The sequence below is a fragment of the Lampetra fluviatilis genome, chromosome 8 (genome assembly GCF_964198595.1).
Source record: "Lampetra fluviatilis chromosome 8, kcLamFluv1.1, whole genome shotgun sequence".
Lineage (NCBI taxonomy): Eukaryota > Metazoa > Chordata > Hyperoartia > Petromyzontiformes > Petromyzontidae > Lampetra > Lampetra fluviatilis.
The window spans coordinates 14,580,157-14,597,991 of NC_136282.1; the positions used below are offsets into that span (position 1 = coordinate 14,580,157).

The 17,835-nt window shown below is 54.7% G+C and overlaps 1 long non-coding RNA gene across 1 annotated transcript in view; it reads left to right on the plus strand.

Annotated features, from left to right (window-relative positions):
- Window positions 1–16,173, plus strand: part of LOC144933751 (uncharacterized) — a 28,598-nt gene extending 12,425 nt beyond the window's left edge. Inside the window, exons 2-3 of the long non-coding RNA XR_013637088.1 lie at window positions 6,492–6,590; window positions 16,151–16,173. This is a non-coding gene — a long non-coding RNA (uncharacterized LOC144933751). The remainder of the gene's footprint in view (window positions 1–6,491; window positions 6,591–16,150) is intronic.
- The last annotated feature ends 1,662 nt before the right edge of the window (window positions 16,174–17,835 follow it).

A 17,835-nucleotide genomic window follows, 5' to 3' on the forward strand; every position in this document is an offset into this window, starting at 1 on the left:
TTTAAGGCTTAGTCGACCTAGGGGAGGCCCAAGACCAATTCAGATATTCGTCACCGCGCACAAAGACAAAGATCCCCCGTTTAGCCTTAACAGACTGTAGGCGAAAGTGCTGTTAGCGAGCACCTATGAAGGTCGGAGCGGTACACGGGGAGGGGGGGTGGGTGGCCAACACCACGCCCGACCGCCTTTGTCTCCCCAGTGGCGATGTTTACACACCGGACCAGGTACTAATTCGAGGCTGAGTCGACCTAGGGGAGGCCCAGGACCGTTCAGATAATCGTCACTCGGTGTTGGCCGTGAGCACGAATCGAACTCGGGTCGCCGGGTTCGTAGCGCAGCGTAGCGCTAACCGCTGGGCCACCGCTCCCACGCACACGAATACACATATAAAGACATACACACACACTTGCCAATATATATGACAACACATGAACACATACATACATACAAGTGTAGTTTCTGCAAAAAGACAAATGCGTATACACATGCATACACGTATATATATGAATACAAAACACATTTTCGCGTATATACATAAACCCATATCTATATTATAAAAATGATACGTACACAGACACGCACATATATAACTACGTACATATATCCTACACAGACGACGATTTCCCAGAGGTACTTCGTCGACTGTTAGGGCAAGTGTTGTTAGCGAGCACCTATTAAGGCACAATAAACTAGGTTGTGTGCTAGAGCCACGCCAGTTGCACACACAAAGACCCCCCGTGTAGCCTTTACAGAATGTCGGGGCAAGTGCTGTTAGCGAGCTCCTATGAAAGCTGGCACGGCACAGGAGGGGATTGGTAGCAAGCACCGGGCCCGACTGCCTTTGTCTCCCGAGTGGCGATGTTTACACACCAGGTACTCATTGGAGGCTGAGTCGACCTAGGGGAGGCCCAAGACCGGTTCAGATAATCGTCACTGGGGTTGTCCGTGAGCGGGAATCGAACTCGGGTCGCCAGGTTCGTAGCGCAGCGTAGCGCGAACCGCAGCACCACCGCTCCCCACGACCACTCCCACACACAACAGGCGCGACAAGTCGCTGCTGAATGCTGCCGCGTCGCGCTCATGTAAACGCGCCGCGTCGCGTACTGTCGAGAACGAGGAGGTAGCGCGATCGCCGCGGGGAGCTCCTCAGTGAACCCCCCCCCACTACTCCCCCCACTGCCCTCCCGCCACACATACAATTATTGCGCAACCGTAATCAAGTCTGCCTGCGCCCGTAAACATCATCAGCTGTAAGCGATCTCATTTAATTAGTGCGCCCTCCCCGCGTCGCTTTCGCCTCGCTCCTCCGAGAACGACGACTCGGTTCGACACCCGCCTGGGGCGCATCGCGGGGTGGGTGGCGGTCGGACAGTGGTGGTGGTGGTGGGGGTGGTGGTGGGGGTGGTGGTGGGGGTGGTGGTGGGGGTGGTGGTGGTGGTTGTGTTATGAGGTTGGGGAGTTCTGTAGGGAGGAGTTGAGGCTGAGTTTATCGCAGACGGCACGGAGACACGGAGGTGTCGAATTCGCCTGCTGCGTGTGGCTGCGTTGGGGCATTGGGGGGGGAGGCGTCGCGAACGGCGAAGCGCCGTGGATGAGAGGGCGACTCAAAGTGAAAGGAGGAGCGGGCAGACGCAGAAGCGCCCGAGGCTAAGGGGGTAGCGAGAGGATAGCGAGGGGGTAACGAGGGGGTCAGGGTTCGGGTCATCGGGAGGAGGGCTGGTTGGTAGTCGCCGCTGGGTTGGGTAGTTGGTGAGTTCGGGGAGGGGAGGGGTAGGCAGAGCCGTCCCCAGGGTACACGGCGAATCGGCGCGATCGCCCCGGGCCCCGCGGGGGGGGGGGGGGATGTCCGGGCTTGGACTTCACGGTGTCAGCTGTAATCATTCTGGTTTAGTTTGAAAGCTTAAGGGTGGTTGGCATTGTGGGGTTTGCCCCAGGATCGGCACCCCTCCCAGGGACAGCCCCGGTAGTCGGGTTCGGGTTCAGCAGCAAGAGGACTGGTTGGTACTTGTGGCTGGGTTCCGTAGTTGGTGAGTTGGGGTAGAACTCGTGGCGACTCGACGGTTACATGCTGACCAGCGTGCTGAAGTATGGTGGAAACACCAAATACAAAGACCCCCCCCTTCCCCCCGTGTAGCCTTTAACAGGCTGTTGGGGCAAGTGCTGTTAGCGAGTGGCACCTATGACGGCACACGAGGGGGTGGGTGGCCAACACCACGCCCGGTGCTTATGTCTTTCCCAGACCGCACCAGGTACTCAATTGAGGCTGAATCGACCAAGGGGAGGCCCAGGACCAGTTCAGATAATCGTCACCGGTGGTGTTGGTAGCCCAGAGCGGGAATCGAATTCGGGTCGTAGTGCATCATGCTAACCGCTACACCGCGTCCCACAACCACAATTAGCACCACCACCACCGCCACCATGGTTTTAATCAATACATTGTTGCAAATTGTTGCTTAAGAACGTCAGTGGTTCAGACGGCAAAGAAAATCACTTGTCTTGGGCCTACCAAAGACAAAGATCCCCCTTGTAGCCTTAACAGACTGTTGGGCCAAGTGCTGTTAGCGAGCACCTATGAAGGCTGGCAGGGCACACGAGGGGGTGGGTGGCCAGCATCACGCCCGACCGCCTTTGTCTCCCTAGTGGCGATGTTTACTACACACCGAACCAGGTACTTATTTTAGGCTGAGTCGACCTAGGGGAGGGCCCCAGTACCAGTTCAGATAATCGTCACTGGGTGTTGGTGGCCGTGAGCGGGAATCGAACTCGGGCGGCAGGGTTTGTAGCGCGGCGCGCTAACCGCTACACTACGCACCCCACAACCACCCCACAACGACCCCACAACCACCCCACAACCACCCCACAACCACCACCACAACCACAACCACCACGACCCTCCTCCAGTACCCAGGTCCTTAATCCGTTCTTTCTCCAGGGCGGGCGTCCGAGGCCCCTGCCCGGTGCCCTGAGCCCCACCGCTCTCTGTGTCCGGATCTCCGTCCCCCCTCCCCCGGGGCTCAGGGCGAGCCCCGGGGGCTTGGAGGCTCAGCGGATTTCGAGTCTCGGCGAGAGAAAGAGTCGCGCCGGGGGGGTGGCTCCAGCGAGATTCCGAAAATCCGGCGGGGGGGGGTCCCTTCCTCGAGTCCCTCTCTCCCGCCAGTCCACCTTCACCACCATCACACCACTGCCACCATCACCACCGTCATCACCATCACCGGCACACCACCACTACCACCACCACCATCACCGGTACACCACTGCCACCATCACTGGTACACCATCACTACCATTACTGCCACCATCACCACCATCACCGGTACAAAGATAAAGATCCCCCGTATAGCCTTAACAGACTGTAGGGGCAAGTGCTGTTAGCGAGCACCTATGAAGGCCGGAACGGTACACGAGGGGGTGGGTGGCCAGCGCCACGCCCGACCGCCTTTGTCTCCCCAGTGGCGATGTTTACACACCGCACCAGGTACTCATTTAAGGCTGAGTCGACCTAGGGGAGGCCCAGGACCGGTTCAGATAATCGTCACTGGTGTTAGCCGTGAGCGGGAATCGAACTCGGGTCGTCGGGTTCATAGCGCAGCGCGCTAACCGCTACACTACCGCTCCCCTCATCACCGGTACACCACCAATACCACCACCATCACCAGAACACCACCACTACCATCACCGGTACACCACCACTACTACCATCACCATCACCGGTACACCACTACCACCACTACCACCACTACCACCATCACCACCATCACTGGTACATCACCACTACCGTCACGCGTGACGTTGATTCTAAATGTGGAGAGGAAAAAAACCGAAGGACCGGGAGAAAAAAAATCCACGCGACCACGGGGAGAGAGCGAAAGACGCAGACTTCAAATTTACAGCAGCAGGCGTCAGGGTCGGGATCGATCCCACGACCTCCTGTATACCAGGCGAGGTAGTTAACATCTCTCTCTGTCTCTCTCTCTCTCTGCGTGTGTCACTCCCCAGGAATGTTTTCATGCCGCGTGAATCCCCGCTCAGGATTTAAAACTCCGGGTCAAATCCTGGAGACACCCCCCGCAGTGGGGGCGGGGTTGAGACGTGGGGGGGGGGGGCTACGGGGAGATCGAGATTAAGATGTGGATCGTGAGATGGAAGCAAGATAACGCACAACGTAAACAATAGACAGACAGACAGAGGCATTAGCATAACAATAGGACGTCATCAGCAGCGGGCCGCCATTCACAACTCGAGCGGCAGAAGCCCCCGCAGCGCTTGTGCCAGGCTAGGTGCACGTGGAGGCCATCACGTGAAAGTGTCGAACGCTCGCCGGCAGGAGGTCGCGGGACAGACGCAGGGTGTTTAACACCCATCGTCATCATCACGATAACACGTGCAGACAGTGCCGGATTAATATCGTAGTAGTAAAAGTAGCTACTACTCTTTAATAAGTAGCTACTACTATGTAGTAGCTACTTTTACCACTACGATAAGTACATATGTAGTAGCTACTACTAATACTACTACTAGTAGCTCCTACATAAGTAGTGGCTCCGGGCCCCGCACTTTCAAGGGCCCCGCGCTAAATACTTTCAAGCTATCAATTGCGGTTCCGTGATTCTGCACTTGCTCTATTACTATAGTACTATACTGCCATCAACTTTTACGAACGACCGGGTGTTTAAGGTTAGCGATTTGTCGTATTATCTGGCTGTACAGCAAATTAAAAAATACAATAACTTTACTATGCAAGTAAAACATTTGCGTGTTTAATATTTACGTGTTTTTTGATATTTATTTTTTATTTAGGGCCCCTCTATGCGACAGGCCCCGCACTCGCTTAGTCCGGCACTGCGTGCAGAGATCCCGGAAGGTGTCCACTGCACAAGTCCGTCGTTTGTTTCCACTTCCCTCTCTGTCCCGTGCCAAGAAGCGCGGTTCGAACCACCAAGTGGTGGAGCCGTCATCACCACCATGGGTGCTGGTGCCAGGCTAGGTTGCACCTTGATAGAGGTTTTTTTTCCACCTGTGACACGAATAAATAAATAAATAACCCTAACAACCAGACGCGTGCTTACGTACACTTAAGACGGGCAAAGACAAAGACCTCCCCGTGTAGCCTTACACAGACTGTTGGGGCAAGTGTTCGTTAGCGAGCACACTTAGACAGACAGACAGACACACACACGCGCTGACAGAGACACAGACAGACAAATGGACACGTAGACAAATAGACAGAGTCATAGACGCACGCGGAATATCCATACAGGGGTAGAGACAAACGCAGCACATCAGCAACTTAAGCATAAACCCGCAAACAGACAAAAACACCTCCACACAGGGACATACAACAACTGCCAGACAAACACATCGACAAAGGGACAGACAAGCAGACTACTCGGACAAATAGCCAGAGAGAGAGAAAGAGAGAGAGAGAGACAGTACAATTCTAATTAGCCCAGCTTCGATCACGCACCTCGCACACTCCCCTCCACCTCCACCCAGTCTCGGGGGTTCGTAGTCTGTGGGGTCTATGGGGGTCGTTGAGGTCTGTGGGGGGGGGGGGGGGGACTTGTGAGCTTCGTCTCGGGGTGCGGGGTCGGAGTGGGTTGGTGGGGAGTGGTGGCGCAGTGGTTAGAGACAAAATGTTCAACAAGCGGCGTTTGTCGGCAGATGCCCTACATTGACATCGCATAGGCATGCTGTGAAGAAGACCCATTTCCCGAAACGTCGCCTGCTATATTCTTTGATACTTTAAGGACACCGCGCTGAGTGTTGCCGTCGTTGTGTGTATGTACAGTACGTTGAACTTCTTTCGCACCGTACGTAGCCAAGCGTGCCAATTGTTGGCCGCGTTTTGTGCACGGCTGACAACGCACCGCCCAATCATTTGTTTATTTTTGTTTACGAAAACTTTGAATCCACGGTTGCTATCGAGACTCAGCGAGGCTCCCACAGATACATACAGTAAAACCTTGGATTGCGAGTAACTTGGTCTGCGAGTGTTTTGCAAGACGAGCAATTTTTAAAAAATAAATATTAATTTGATAAACGAGCGAGGTCTTGCAATACGAGCAGTACGTGTATACGCTTTGTCTGCCGAGTGTCACGTGATCACAACTGATACACGAGTGCTTTGATATACGAGTGCTTTGGATTACAAGCACGTTTCCGGAACGAATTATGCTCGCAATCCAAGGTTTTACTGTACCTCGCATCACCATCATCATTATCATCGATATGACTATTGTGTACTCGTTTGTGTATTTTTTTTATATCCGCCACAACGTCCGTGAACAACAAACAGCCTCGGTACTCGACGGATTCATCCTCGGCTTTGAATGAATAAATATGTTTTTATACTCTTTAGCTCTTTCGGTGAAGTCGCGTAGATAGAAAATTAATTACCGACGAGACTTTACCGAAAGAACCAAAGAGTATGGATCCCTGCAGTCACGAAAGCTTCAAATCGAAATATGTTTTTGTTTTCATTCTGACAACAGCTGCTGACTTCTCGAAGCCGCGGTGGCGATGAAGTTGCCTCGACACGACGCAGGATGCTCGACAGGCAAGCACCACGCCTGGACGCCTTTGTCTCCCCGGTGGGCGATGTTTACCGCACACCGCACCAGGTTACTCGTTTGAGGCCGAGTCGACCTAGGGGAGGGCCCCGCACGAGCGGTTTCGTTGATGGCGCGCTGCTTCGCAGCCCACCCACTCACTTCACCTGCGCAAGAAGCACTCTCGCAGCAAGCCACACAACTCCGCTTTATTCGCCCGATCGCTCCTCTGCTCGTTCTTGTGAGCTTTTGATGCAAGCAGATGTCATGCACAGCAGGTCCAAAACCCTTCTCTGCCTTTGGCCCCACCTCCCTGCCCCCCCTCTGCCCCCCCCCCCTCTGCCAGCCCCCCCCGCCCCCCCCCCCCCCCCCACGATATCCCTCCAGGGTGCTGTTGCTGTCAGTTCGACTTTGCGTTCAGTCCCCAGCGCATGCGACTTTGCCGGTGACAGTGACCTGCACACGTGGCGTCTCCAACCCCCTCCACCCACCGCCCCCCCCACCAACCAATCCATCCCCCGCTCACCCCCACCTCTTGTCCCCCCCCCCCCCCCCAGCGCCATCCACATACATTCTGCTTGCCCTTAATACTACCCACTCACAACTCACCCGCCCTCAGGCATCATTCATTTTAAAGAAACCAAACAAACAAACAAACAATCCGTGCCAGGCTAGGTGCACGTTTAACGCAGTGCCCAAACACTCACGGGTTTACACAGCAGGGTGCGGGGAGATCGACAGGGTAGTTAGACAAGACACACGCACACAGACCTCCGAACGCAAAGACGAAACATGACAGAGATCGCCCCGCGTGTCGCGTTTCAAAGACCTTCGGGGAAAGTTGCTGTTAGAGATCGCCTACCAACGTTGCTGGCAGGTGCTCATTTCACGCTGAGCGGACCTACAGAGCCTCAGGACCGGCTCTACAATTGGCCGTGGCCGGGAAATGGAACCCTCGGTTGGCACTGCAACATCGCTCAGACCCCCACGACAAAGACAAAGGTTCCCTGGGTAGCCTCTAACAGACTCTTGGGGCAAGTGTTGTTAGCGAGCGTCTACGTAGAGACGGCCGCCTCTTTCTCCCCAGTGCTGATGCTTTACACACCGCCCAGGTAATTATTTAGGGCCGAGTCGATCTAGGGGAGGCTCAGGACTGGTTCAGATAATTGTCACTGTTGGTGTTGGCCGCGAGCGGGAATCGAACTTGGGTGGCCGGGTTTTGTAGCGCGGCGTAGCGCTAACCACTACACCACCACTCCCCACACCTATCAAAGACAAAGATCCCTCGTATAGACTTCACAGACTGTAGGGGCAAGTGCTGTTAGCGAGCACCTATGAAGGCCGGCACGGCACACGAGGGGGTGGGTGGCCAGCAAGCTCCGCCGGGCCGCCTTTGTATCACCAGCGGTGATGTTTACGCACCGCACCAGGTACTCATCTGAGGCTGAGTCGACCTAGGGGAGGCCCAGGACCGGTTCAGATAATCGTCACCAGTGTTGGCCGTGAGCGGGAGTCGAACTCGGATCGCCGGTTTCGTAGCGCAGCGTAGCGCTAACTGCTGCACTACCGCTCCCCATCTCACAACACACAGACACACACACATACACACACAGACACACACACAGACACACACACAGAAACACAAAAAGACACACACACAGACACACACAGAAACACACACAGACACACACAGACACACACACAGACACACACACAGACACACACACAGCAACGCGGACTCGTCTACCAACAACAACAATAATAAATATAAAATAAAGAAGACAATTAAACAGCACCAAGCTCGTGAAGGCAGGATATTTATTTAATATCCTATTTACTTTTGTGATTTATTGAAAAGAGCCGCATGTTTTATATATATTTTCACCCCCCTCCTCCTCCCGCCTCTTACACCACCTCCTCCTCCTCATCCTCCACCTCCTCCTCCTCCGAGTGGGCAATGTATTTACGACTTCACGGGCGAGTCGCGCGTGACAATTTCGTTATCTGCCCCATTACGCGCGCGCCGCGGATAAATTGCAGTGAAAAAGAACCCCGCGACACTGCGCCTATCTCCGCCTCGCAGTGCGTGCGGCGACAGAGAGTGGCAGGGGGGGGGGAGAGTGGCAGGGGGGGGTGGGAGAGTGACGGGGGGGGGGAGAATGACGGGGGGGGAGAGTGGCAGTGGGGGGGGGAGAGTGGCAAGGGGGGGGAGAGTGGCAGGGGGAGAGTGGCAGTGGGGGGGGGAGAGTGGCAAGGGGGGGGAGAGTGGCAAGGGGGGGAGAGTGGCAAGGGGGGGAGAGTGGCAAGGGGGGGAGAGTGGCAAGGGGGGGAGAGTGGCAAGGGGGGGAGAGTGGCAGGGGGGGGGAGAGTGGCAGGGGGGGGGGAGAGTGGCAAGGGGGGGGGGAGAGTGGCAAGGGGGGGAGAGTGGCAGGGGGGGGAGAGTGGCAGGGAAAGAGTGGCAGGGGGGGGGGGAGAGTGGCAAGGGGGGGAGAGTGGCAGGGGGGGGGAGAGTGGCAAGGGGGGGAGAGTGGCAGGGGGAGAGTGGCAGGGGGGGGGGAGAGTGGCAGGGGGGGGGAGAGTGGCAGGGGGGGGAGAGTGGCAGAGGGAGAGTGGCAGTGGGGGGGGGGAGAGTGGCAAGGGGGGGAGAGTGGCAGGGGGGGGGGGAGAGTGGCAGGGGGGGGGGGGAGAGTGGCAGGGGGGGGGGGAGTGGCAGGGGGGGGGTGGCAAGGGGGGGGGGGGTGGCAGGTAGAGCGAGAGGGGAGGGTGGGGGGGATACGGGGTGGGGTAGAAGAGAGTGAGGAGAGTAAAAGGTGAGTGTGTGTGTGTGGTGTGTTCACGTTTAAATCTCGATTGAAAACTCATTTGTTTAGAACTGCTGTTTGTGTTTAGTTTGCTGTCCTCCCGTACCCCCGATTGATTGATAATCACGGTTGGCCACGTACGGCGTGAACCATGCAACATTACGCAGGGTGCGAAATAAGTTGGGCATACAAACACGGGGGGAGCTGGGGAAGAGAGAGAGAGTTAAGAACGGGGGGGGGGGGGAGAGGGGGGGGGCGTTGGATGGGAGAGTGCGGTGGCGGAGAGCGATGTGAGTGTTCAGGGGGGGGGGAGAGACTGAGAGAGTCACGAACTCAAAATCGATTTCTTGTGTTAACCGGTATGAGCCTGTTGAGGTGCGTGTGTGCGTGTGTATGTCCGGTGGGTCGATTCAGCCTTAAATGAGTAGTTGGTGCGGTGTGTAAACATCGCCACTGGGGAGACAAAGGCGGCCGGGCGTGGTGCTGGCCACCCCCCCCCCCCCCCCCCATGTGCCATTTCGACCTTCATCGGTGCTACTCGCTAACAGCACTTGCCCCAACAGCCAGTTGAGGCTATAGGGGTCGGGGATTTTGTCTCTGTCGTGTCCATGTGAATGTGTGGGTCTCTGTGCCAGGCTCCTGTCCTACACAATCGATGCGCATATTGACCAAGGTAACAATGCCCTCGACAACAACAACAACAACGCAGGCAGTAGTCCTCGAGCAACTCAAATGTTTGGCTGAGAACGCGTGGAGCTAACCAACTTTTGGGATTCTATAACAACAGACAACAGACAATCCCACCGACTCTCTTTGCTCTGCGCAACTCCGGAACACTTGAGCTTCCATTTGCAGATCGGAGCAGTGCTCAAGTTCGGCTGCACGTGCGGCACCGCACTACAAGCCTCACCCCTCGTTTCAGTGTGGCGCTTAGACGCCGCCTTTCCTGCAAAATAGCCTTGTCAAGCGACTATTCGCTAAGCGAGGAATCGCCCTGAGTTACCCAGTCGCATTTTGCGCCAACAAATAAAAAAAATCAGCCGCCCCGCGGCACGGGCAGAAATAGCCGAGACGAGGGTACAACCGTCGCCAACGCGCACTGTACCCGTCCGCGTTGCTGCAGCGTTCCGCTCAGCCGTGCAGCTCAAGAAAGTAGTCCGTCAACAGCTCAGAAACCGCGTTAGAACGATGGTGCCGGCTCCGCGTTATAATGGGGTGCGCGTTGGGCACAAAGCGTTCCCGAATAGAAGAAACGCGATATGGCGAAAACGCGTTGTGTGAACACGCGTTAAGCGAGGAATTACCGTTACTGGTAAAGGCACAGCCCTGCAATTGCTCGCTCACATCACTGCTGGCGGAAGGGGTCGAACTAGCAATGTAGCTCTTTTTTAGAAGTGACCTGGCACAAATGATAGCTCAACGAAGTGGCTCGTCACGTGGGGACGTGTAGCGGCCAAATCCTCTAAACGCGTGACGTTGATTCTAAATGTGGAGGGAAAACCCGGAAGAGACTTGTAGAAAAATCCACGCGGTCACGGGGAGAGAGAGAGACGCGCAAACTCCAAATATACACGCGGCGTGAGGGTCGGGATCGAACCCACGACCTCCCGTATAGCATGCGAGTGGTGGTGGCAGTGGTTGTGGATAGTGGTGGCGGTGGTGGTTGTGGATAGTGGTGGCGGTGGTGGTTGAAGTAAGATGAGGATTGTGAGGGAGTCTTTTTTGGAGGAGGAGGGAGGGATGATGGGGGAGGGGGGACGAGGGAGGGGGGGTCCAGTCGAGAAGTGGTTTAGTGGAGGTGATTGGTGATGCGGAGGTTTGTAGGTGATGGAGGTTGGAGGTGGATGAGTGGTCGAGTGGTCGTGGTGATTGTGGTGAGTGGAGGTTTCCTGTTGTTGTTGCTGTTGTCGGATGAGGAGTGGTTCCATTCGAGTGGTTGTGGATAACGGTGGCGGTAATTGTGGTTACTGATAGGGGGGGGGGGGAGTCTTTGTTTGTTGTTATTGTTGTTGGTGGTGGTGGAGGAGCGAGGAGGCGTTGTTGACGAGTCAAGGAAGTGCTCAGACATCGAAGCGAACCCTCTTATCGAACTGCGACGTTGACGGCGCCACGAGAACAAAGCCGGCTCTAGCCCCCCCCCCCCGCCAGCCCCCCCCCCCAAATCCCCTTTGCACCCCTCGTCTCACCGTCTTTGTTTCAAGCGCCCATATGAATAACTCATTACTCACAGTCCACCTCGTTATTGGGAAATAATGAGAGAGAGAGAGAGAGACTGCAGTGAAAGTTTGAAGCGGACGGGGAGGGGGGAGATTGGGGGGGGGGAGCCCCGCCCCTCCCCCACTTCTTCTTTACCCCTCCCTCCTGCCAGCCCCGCCCCTCCGCTCTGTCTCAATCTCACACTAATTTAGATCGAGTCGCTTTGTCATGGAAATACGCGCGAAGAGACTCGACGGGATTAGGGGGACAGATTAGCGACAGCAGGCGTCTGGATGCGTCACGCGAAATCATCATCATCATCAGCAGCAGCAGAATCATCATAAGCAGCAGCATCATCAGCAGCAGCAGCAACATCATCAGCATCATCATCATCATCAGCCATGATAGAGCTTTTCTGGGTAAGTTCGCGTAAATGTAAATGTGTCGTTAAACCCGCCACCACCCGACACAGCCAATTAGTCAAGGTTTGTCACGTAAACAAAAGTGCCAATTAGTGAGTTGTTCAGCACAACGGTTGTGTGTTGGAGGGTAAAGCCCACAACATTTACAATTATAGTACTGCGACGTTTCGCTGGTGATTACAACAACAACGACAACCGCAGGCAGCTTCATCAGGCGATTGGACAGAATTGTGAAGAAGTCCTCCTGTTTCAGTCTTAACTAGAGCAGCAGAGAAGACTCGTCATCGTCGTCATCGTGGGTTGGCTTGTCTCAGATCGTATCACCGGTAAAGTCGAAAAAACTAATTCTCACCGCGCGAAATTTGCAACTCTGCGCCAAACATCTTCAGGATGATGTCAATCCTGGAATTTGTCAATGTTCATTATTTAGCAAATTTCATTATTTAGCAAATTTCATTATTTAGCAATGTTCAATATTTGGCAATATTCATTATTTGGCAATGTTCATTATTTCGGTGGAAGGGGGCTTTTACGACGCAAATTGACCAGATCATTGCGTGGCATAAGCCAACAATCAACTATGATTCAGGTCATCACCAGCGTGTTTATTCTGGACTCTCGATGTCCCGTTGAACATGAAGACTCAGGAAGATTCTGCCTGGTGCGTTCCCGTTTTCATTCTACCGTGAAGGACGACTCATGCAGTGTCCGGAGAACACCGACAAACTGTTTCTGTATTTTTATTTTACCAGCTAAGAGGCCCACTGAGCGATGTAGCTCTTTTCAGAAGCGACCTGGCCACAAATGATAGCTCAACGAAGTGGCTTATCACGTGGACATTCGTATCAGTTAAATACCCTAAAAGCGCGTATCTAAATTAGTAAATTTGGAGGGAAAAAACGGAGGACCCGGAGAAAAATCTACGCGACCACGGGGAGAGAAAGAGACGCGCAAACTCCAAATATACAGCAGCAGGCGTCAGGGTCGGGATCGAACCCACGACCTCCTGCACACCAGGCGAGGGAGAGAACACAACTCAACTACCGCACAGATCACTCACATATTGCAGTGTCCCCCGTGGGCTCACACGTGCTTAGCAAGAAGGGCCTTTGACTAATTCGTTAATTAGTTCACAGACTCTTTGATGTTTCTGTTTGTGTAAATGTTGGTTTATTGATTGACAGATCGTTGGACGTTAATTGACGCAACGATTGACTGTTCGGGTGATTGGCAGACATTGGTTAATCAATTCATTTGCTGACCGATTATGGAGCCAACTGATTGATTTTAACCACGCACACGGCGTAAGGAACAGCTCAAAAAGTCAATAATCGCCATCTGTTGGTATCTGTGCGGAGGGGAAGGCGGGGTTGGGGGATAGAGTGTTTCCCCCTCGCACATGACGTGGATTTCCTCCGGGTCCTCCCGTTTTCTCCTCCCCCACGTAAATAATAATAATAATAAATATACGACTCCTCGTTATTTATTGACCGAAAAAAAATATTCAAAGACAAATAAAAACCTTCATCAATGTATGTACGTTGAACTTCTTTCGCACCGTACGTATCCATACCCGTGCTCATCGGAGTTGCGGAGTAATCAATGGAGCAGTAAGCGGTGGCAGGGCCCTCTTGATAACGAGTCGTGCGACTCCGCGTGGCCTCTCCTGGATCAATGAGTTCAACACTAAATTGCGTTACTTACTCTTTTAGGTGGCATGATCAAGTTCAATACCGGGTTCGCTGGTCACGTGAGTGAGAGAGAGGGAGGGAGAGAGCGTCAGTGAGAGGGAGTGAGGGTGTGAGAGAGAGGGAGGGAAAGTTCAGTGAGAGGGAGGGAGAGTGTAAGAGAGAGGGAGGGAGAGTTCAGTGAGAGGGAGGGAGAGTGTGAGAGAGAGGGAGGGAGAGTTCAGTGAGAGGGAGGGAGAGTGTGAGAGAGAGGGAGAGTTCAGTGAGAGGGAGGGAGAGTGTGAGAGAGAGGGAGGGAGAGTTCAGTGAGAGGGAGGGAGCGTGTGAGAGAGAGGGAGGGAGCGTGTGAGAGAGAGGGAGGGAGAGCGTCAGTGAGAGGGAGGGAGAGAATGAGTGAGCGAGTGAGAGAGCGTGAGAGAGAGAGGGAGGGAGTGTGTCTCTACCTGCCATACTGAGATAGGGGGGGGGGGGGTCCTGTTCGCTGTGGGAGGAAGGGGGGGGGGGTCAGAGGGATGAGTCCCCGGAGCGGAATGTACGATCCGATTTGTCACGAAACAAACGAGGGGTAGAGAACAGGCCTCGCGAGACACGGAGACACACACAGAGCCGGAGACACACACAAACAGAGACACAGACCCGGAGAAACACATAGACACAGACACACAGAGAGACACAGACACAGAGACAGAGACACAGACACACAGACACACAAACACACAGACACAGAGACACACACAGACCTGGAGAAACACAGCGACAGAGACACAGACACACAGACAAACATACACAGAGAAACACACACACACACAGACGCAGACACAGACACACAGACAGACACACAGAGGCATAGACACAGACACACAAACAGAGACACACAGACAGAGACACAGACACAGAGATAGAGAGACACAGACACAGAGAAACAGACACACAGACACGCAGACACACAGACAGACACACAAGGGCATAGACACAGACACAGAGACAGAGACACAGACACACAGATAGAGACGCATACACAGGCACACAGATACATAGACACAGACACACAGACAGAGACACAGACCGAGACACACAGATACATAGACACAGACACACATACGCAGCTAATATAATTGTTGTACTGTGCTTAGATGCTCCTCCGTTTACGTCTTCACTCTTCAACAGCACTGACCGGCAAAGGTGAAGTATGGTCAAATAGTCCACACTACGACAGACGCTCTCGCTCCCTGCCCTTCACTGCTCTGCCCTCTACCCCCCCCCCCCAATCGCCCCCCCCCCCCAATCGCCCCCCCCCCCCACTGCCCCCCCCCCCCCCCACGCCGATGCCTCGACGGGAAAGGTCGTTGTGAGAGAGTGGGGAGCAGAGGGTGGGAGAAGGGGGGGGGGGGGCAATAGACCCCCACTCCCTCCCACCCGCCCCCCGGGGCAATTGTACTGAGCAGGGCGAGAGGGGGGAGAGGGGGAGGGGTACAGGGCGGGCGGGGGGGGGGTCAGAGAGGAGGAGAGTGTGGGGAGCGAGAGAGTAAAGAGGAGAGAGTGGGGATAGTGAGGTGGGGGGAGAGTGGGAAGAGAGAAGGGCATTGGGGAGAGCCCAAGGGGGGGGAGAGAGTGCGGTGGGAGCGGGGAGAGCACGCACGGAGAGTCTCGGACTCGGGAGAGAGCGAGGGGAGAGTGGGGGACAGGCGGTACGAGGAGTAAAGTGGAGTGATTGGGGGGGGGGGGGCGCATTGGGGAGTCGATCGCTGGGGTCAGTGGGGGGCGTTGGGATCGCGTCGGGGTCGGCCACCTGCGGCTCCGGATCCGCGTGCGGTGGCTCATTAACGGGCTGCAGTGCGGCTCTTGAAATTCGATAGAAAAAAAATTGCTGCCCTTGTTACTTTGATTGCCGATTTCTGACCATGGGAGTCCAGTTTACCATGGGAGTTCAGTTCACCAAGGAAGTCCAGTTTACCATGAGAGTAAAATTTACCATGGGCGTTCAGTTGACCATTGAAGTTTGTGTCACCGCGCCCTTACAAATTGCACACGCACTGATGCAATGACTATCACGTCGCGGTCTGCTCATCGCTTGCAAGTTTCAGATTTACTGCAATACACCCGTTCTTGGACGGGCAAAAGGTGAGTTAATAGTAATAGCTAAACTATGAACTTAAAGAATGAACAATTAAAATGTTTAATACCAGTGTTAAAAATTAATTAGATGTTTTTTGTCAACCTGTATATATTAAGGCGCTATCGAAAATTATCGAGCACCTGTGAAGGCCAGCACGGCACACGAGGGGGTGGGTGGCCAACACCACGCCCGGCTGCCTTTGTCTCCCCAGTGGCGATGTGTTTAAACACCGCACCAGGTACTCAACTGAGGCTGAGTCTACCTGGGAGAGGCCCGTTCAGATGATCGTCACTGGTGTTGGCCGTGAGCGGGAATCGAACTCGGGTTACCGGGGGAGAAAACCTGCTTGTGCGAGGGGGATACACTCTATCCCACACAGAAGGAACCGGTGGATTCCACTGGTCGTTGCTGTACCGCCTTCTCCTGGCGAGCCGGGGGGTACGGCTCCTTCTCCACGCCCACCTGCGGGGAGCTTCACAACAACAACATCAACAACATCAACAACATCAACAACTCTGCGGTGACCCACCAACCCAAGTCGGCAGCACCGTTGCCTGCCCACAGTGGTCGTAGAGTGGCTTCGATAGGTGAAGAGGGAGAGGGGCGGAAGGGGGCGATGGGGGGGGCATTGGTCCGAAACGTCGAATGTGTTTAAGTTATAGCTTTGTTTTTTTCATTTATCTTACGGTGATCATTCGGTTTTTTTTCTCGCCTTTGTTAAACATTTAGCCGGTGAGGACACGCACAAGACAAAGATCCCCCGTAGAGCCTCAACTGACTATTGGGGCAAGTGCTATTATCGAGTAGCACCGAGGAAGGCCGACACGGCACACGAGGGGTGGTCAGCAGCACGCCCGACCGCCTTTGTCTCGGGTCGCCAGGTTCGTAGCGCGGGTCGCCAGGTTCGTAGCGCAGCGCGCTAACCACTACACTATCGCTCCCCACACACACAGAGACACACACACACACACAGACACACACACAGACACACACACAGAGACACACACACACAGAGACACAGACACACACACAGACACACACACAGAGACACACAGACACAGAGATACACACACACAGACACAGACACACACAGAGAGACACACACACAGACACACACACAGAGACACACACACAGAGACACACACAGACACACACACAGCCACACACACAGACACACACAGACACACACACACAGAGACACACACAGACACACACACAGACACACACAGATACACAGAGACACACACAGACACACACACACAGACACACACACAGATACACACACAGACAGACACACACACAGACACACACACAGACAGACACACACACACAGACACACACACACAAGACACACACAGAGACACACACACAGAGACACACACACACAGACACACACACAGCAGACTCGTCCCATTCATATTAATCTCGACCCCCTTTAATAGAAACATCACGACGGCTGTGAGCAAACAGCTCATTTGATATTCTCCGCCGATAACGAGACGGGCCGTGCCTATAAACCGGCGTACAGCCCCTCGCAATTAAGTGACGCGCTATTAAAACAGACGGGGGTGGGGGCGGGAGTTGATCAGAGAAAGAGTGGGGAGAGAGAAAGAGTGGAGAGAGAGAGAGAGATGGGGGGTGGTGGGGGGGGGCAGAGAGGAACGCGGGCGGAAAGTCATCGAGAGAGAGAGAGAGCGAGCGAGATGGAGAGCGGTAGAGAGGCGCGGGGTACATGAGTGATGCAGTGTTTCCTGCCACCACCCACGCGTACCCACGGCGTCGCTATAAACAATGGGGCGAGCGAGGCGAGCGTGCCGCAGATAGCCCCCATCACGTCCACGCCATTACCCCCTGGCCGAGTCGATACCGCCGCCGCCGCGAGCCCCGAAGCGGCGAGGAGGAGGAGGCCACAGGAGCCGCGTGTAGCTCTGGTGGGGGGGGGGGGTGTTGCGTGTGGCCGTGTGTCAGTGTCTATATGTGTGTGTGTCTCTCCACGTGTGTGTGTGTCTACACGTGTGTCAGTGTCTATATGTGTGTGTGTGTCTCCACGCGGTGGTGTAGCGG